Source organism: Trachymyrmex septentrionalis, unplaced genomic scaffold (genome assembly GCF_001594115.1).
Source record: "Trachymyrmex septentrionalis isolate Tsep2-gDNA-1 unplaced genomic scaffold, Tsep1.0 scaffold89, whole genome shotgun sequence".
Taxonomy (NCBI): Eukaryota; Metazoa; Arthropoda; class Insecta; order Hymenoptera; family Formicidae; genus Trachymyrmex; species Trachymyrmex septentrionalis.
Genome location: NW_017306081.1, coordinates 1,171,876 through 1,177,332, shown reverse-complemented (window position 1 = coordinate 1,177,332; position 5,457 = coordinate 1,171,876).

Here is a 5,457-nt window from a genome sequence, read left to right as displayed (position 1 = left end):
TGTGTGTGTGTGTGTGTGTGTGTGTGTGTGTGTGTGTGTGTGTGTGTGTGTGTGTGTGTGTGTGTGTGTACACATATATACGCATGCGCGCGTACACCCACACCCACATCCACACCCACACCCACACGCACGCACGCACACGTATATATATGAAACTTACACAATATAACTTCGTCATCACTGGTACTACCGCCACTTCCAATGCCTGCACCGTCGTTAATCAAAAATTGATCGAATCTATACGATAATAAAATAATACTTTGACCATACGAGTATAACTCAATATTTAAAACAGTATTTCGATCAATTTTATCTTGATACCTCAATAACATTAAATTATTACGATTATAATTTATCATTTTGTGAGAAACAGAGTTCTCAAAATGAATGAAACAAATGAAATAATGATAATAAATAAACGCCGGTTTACTACTAAAAATCATCAATTCAAGTTGTTTCGTCTTTGGAAGATTGGATCAGAGAAATGGTGACATAATGAGTTTTGAGAACCATCTTGCTCTGCGATCGGGAATGTTAGGTGGAAGGCAGGAACGGGGCAGAGGCGATGCAAGAAGTCTCTTCATTTGTTGCGTTCACTTTCGAACTAATCTCCATGTTACAAGTGTTACAAATCATTCGACGCATAATTGTACAATCCAAGATTATATCGTATATTATATACAGAACAATCTCTTAAACCGTTGAAGCTGGATAAAGAACGCGTGATTAAATCTATCTACCGCAATTGAAACTTTCTTCCTTCCATTCGTTTTTCTCGCATCCTATGATTTGCGCGCGAAATTTCGACGTTTTCGCGAGCGCAAGAGAAGATCATCAAAACTCGGATTCAATTTCGCCTCAATTCAATTCTTGTACAAAATTAGTTTCGAGCCTCGTTGAATGCGCATCTTTTGCATCAAGACATACCTGTTGGAAATTCTGGAATTGAAAAATCTAGAATCGTATCTGGCGCGAATGGACCAATCGTGGTAGAGGAAAAGCGTGAGGCGGCTTCGATGAGAGATTGCAGGATTTTATTTTTATCAGCGAGCAGGCGATAGAAATTGAGAATCTGCAGAGAGAGAATCAAAGTATTCGATGATATATATTACTCGTAGCCACTCATTAGTTGAAAGACGAAGAACAAAAATATGCACCAGGCAAAGTAACGAAGTTCTGATGGAAGAATCCCGGTTGTCCTTTCTCGACGACGGAACGCTCGGCATCCTTTTTTAAGTAATTTCGAAACTACCGAACCCCAGAAAGACTCTCCGCGACATCGAGCTTCTCAGATTTATAGGAAAGGATGCAGATGCCAGGAATCGTATCGATTAATCATGTTTGACATATAAGCGATTAAGAAGTTGACATAATTAGAACAGAACATTTTATGATTGTATTCGTTATTCGTCCATCGTTTGTAGCGTTGATTAAAATGATCGGCGCGCGAAAACAGCGTTTACTTTTATCGAAGTCGAAATAATTTTTATGGGTTTACTAAAAAAAAAAGTCTGATAATAACAATCTAAATGAGAGTTATTAAAGCTTGGTGAAACAATTTTAATAAAATGTTTGATTAAAATAACCAAAATTAACTAAAAAAATCAACAAATCATCTTTACTTTTCTAAATATTATCTTACTTTTCTAATTATTATTAAAATAGTTAATTATTATTATTATGTTTTATAATATTTACTAAATATTGCATCAAAATATGCTAAACAAAATAAATTTTGCTATTAACAGACTTTTTTTCAGTACTCTCTTTAGTTTCACTTTTTATTCAACTACTAGGATATTAATAAGGAAAGCACGCGTGGGATATTTCTCGAAATGTTTATATAGGTATTCCAGGATCATAATTTTTCCCATAGGACTTCGAGAAAAAGATGATTCTACTATGACAACTTTTTAATCACGATCTATTAAGATATTTCGCTCGGAATGTTCTCTCTCGCCTGCTTCGAGATTGAAAGAGCGATGCATTTATCTTGCACAGCATGAATTTATAATTGGGCGCAGACACTATGTAGAAAATGTTACATGTACATTTCTTCGCGAAGAGTATAACGTGTTAAAATACTTTTTTAACGTCTACTCGCAAACCGCTTGTTCGCGAGGGAAGTTGAAGTCATCGTTGTTATAAAGTTCGCGATGCAATTGGTGTCGCTCGAGTGTGGCTCGCAATTTTGACGCAAGAGAGATGACTCGATTATGCATCCTCTCCATTTTGCGCATATCACATACACTTATATCTTCGCTAACTGCGTCTGTTTGCGCGATCGAGGGCGGCCACGTTTGGCCAACCGAAGTCTCTCAGCTTTTCACACGAACTTAATTCTCCAGTTCTCATGTTATTTCCAAATAAAAATTCCGAAGAAAATTTAATATAAAGTTCTACGAAATTTTGTATGTCTTTTCGATTCAACGGAAATTAATTTTTCTTAAAATAAAAGAAAACTTAAATAATTTTTATAAAGGCAATTTTACGCCAAAAAACAAGAGATTAAAGCAAACGCGAATAAAACGCGCAAAGAATATTTTTTTGATTGGTCATAATTATTATTTAGTGTCATTCAGTTGTCAGAGAGATAAGATTATTTGAACACTGCTTCTACACATATCTTTTATCCGACTATAAAAATAGTGATGTCATATTTAATTATTTAAAGTAACGCCAAAAGTAGATAATCCTTCATTGGCACGGCAGGAACACTGCACTTGATACAGCCGCAGTTTACAATTGAAACTAAAAAAATGAATCAAAACAAATTGGGGGTACTTATTGCTACAACCAGTAATGAATAAATAAAAATTGTTTATTACAAGCAACGATATTCGGCAATTGATAGTGAAAGTAGAGAGAGAAGAGAATGCCATACCAGTCAAGGAATATACACTATAAAAAATATGAGTGGATTTAACACCCACACCAATATGGTGTGCATCAAACTATATGGATTTTAACCTATGGTGCTAAATCCACATCCATGGTGTTAAATTCACACCATGTTAGTGTTTATATCAATATCAACGCGGTAAGAATTATAAACATGTGGTGTTAAATCCATATCTCTATTTTTTAAATTGTATTTTTCTGCGCGTCAAGTATTCGGGGAACCAGCCCACATAAGTTAAGAATAATTTCTTTTTAATGCGAAATTTCGAGGAGATGCGGCCGGCGACAGAAAGCCAGGAGGCGATATGTATATAGTTTCGTCATACAGTAACACAATCAGTGATTTGAGATGAGATTTGCGCGGCGAACGTGGCCGCCGGAATCTCTTTTTTTTTCTAAAAAAACATAACCTAACCATACGTACAACTCTTGCCGTGTATCTAAGTGCAAGAATCCACTTGTGTGTGCTGAATTGTATGTAAGTGTGTCTGTACTACTGGTAAGTTAACAATCAAAGAACCTAGCTGCAAAATTGAAAAGCTGTATTTTCCCCCGTAATAATGCCGTGCCGCTACGCCATCGTTGACCGCAAAGAATTAACTACACATTACAAATCGTATGTGTTTTAAAACGTTACATCGAAAGTATTTCGGTATCGGTTACAGCCTAGAATACTGAGCAAAGAACGAATACATCAGCGATCAATGATCCATGAACGATCTCGAAGCGCCATTCCCGTGAATTCGATTCCTCTCTCCCTCTCTCTCCTCCTGTTCCTTTCTATTGTTATGAGTGCATAATATAAAAAATCCAATGTAAAGTCTCATGTAGCCGAGATAAGGATAGTCAATTACTACTTTTCCAATCTTTTTAACCGATTTGCGACACTAATGGCAGAAATATAGAAGAACATTACGAAAGACAAGAAATGAAAAGAGAAAAAGAGAGAAAAAGAGATCGACGTTTATACGCGTTTAGGAGCAGTAGCGACTCGAAATGCTTCGTAAAAAATTTATAGAATATATATATACATCTATCTTTCTTTCTGTATGTGTATATATAGGCCTGTTCTTTTTGACTGAACTTTTGCACCAGTTCATCTTTCTTCTTCTTCTTTCCTCCTGAAGAAAAAAGGAAGAAAGATGAATTGCAAAAGTTCAGCCAAAAAGAATAGACCTTATGTGTAGAAGTATATATTATTGCGTATAGGCATTATGTCATCGGTGTTATTTTTTTCGTTTTCTTCTCATCACACTTGCGTTTCTTCCACTGTTATACAATAGTAATAACAATAATAATAATAAAAGGACTAATAATACTAATAATAGTAATAATAATACTTACAATAATAACAATTATAAGAATACGAACTTTGATAATTATCTAATGTCGCCAGCGCAACACATTCTTGCTGTTGTATTTTATTTGTATAAAGAACATGATTACTTTATACGGCGGCTGAACCAAGAAGTATATCTTCATGTTCTTACTTCATGTTCCACTTCATGTTCAATTCCTTAAATTGCTAAGTGATGATATCGCAAAATTTTTTCTTGCAAGTACTGTTACCCGAACATTGTGTAACTAACGTTATTTATAAGCAAGAATAAAAAAGAAGATGTTTTTACAAACGTTTTAATTAACCTGTCGGAAATTGAAAATGTCTACGCTTGAGAACTTTTTTTAAAGTAAAAATTCTGCGATGGACAGATTAATCATAAAATTTCACATTTTCATCTCACTTAACTCTGAGATGCCGATGGGAAATCACAAATCGAAGGCTGTATATCTTATGATGTACAGCATAAGGTGTCTGTTTTAACGTGTAAATATATATAAATAATTATTTGCAATCCAGTGAGTAAAATAATTGGCGTCTAATTGGCGAGATACAGTGTACTTTTTTTCGTTTGTTGCTCTTTGACGCGTAAAAAATCGATCTATAAAGGAACGAATATCGGATTGTTTGAACCGCTAATTCGAGAGCTCGGAAGGAACAAAGGCTCGATCCGAAGCCAAACGTTTAAAGAATCTACATCATACAACGATTTTTAACAAGCGATCATTTAATCCGAATTAGCAGAATAAGTGATCTTTGCGAGTGATCACAAGGCAGCATTTAGAGCATGTACAATTGGAGGAAGTATATGTATGTCATTTTATAACTTGGTGAATATTTTTCTTAGAATTCGTCATATAATTTTTCAGAATTTTTATGTGAATTTTTGTACAATTATCTTTTTAGACAATTTTTCAAATTTTCTGTACGAATTGAAACACATTTCTAAAGTGTTGTGCAAGTTTACATCTTTTCTAAAACTTTTCATTTATGAATTTTAAAATATTCTAAGATTTTTAAGATTTATCATTCTATAATTTCTAAAGAAAAATTTATAGAATCTGAAAAAGTTTAAAATATTTAACTTATTTTTTCAAAAATCTTCATAAATTTAAGTATTACAAATTCTTAAAAATATTGAGATAATATAAAAATTTTTTCAACAAGATTAGACAAAAATAAAAAATTTCGAACTCTCTCTTCTTCGTTTTGATATT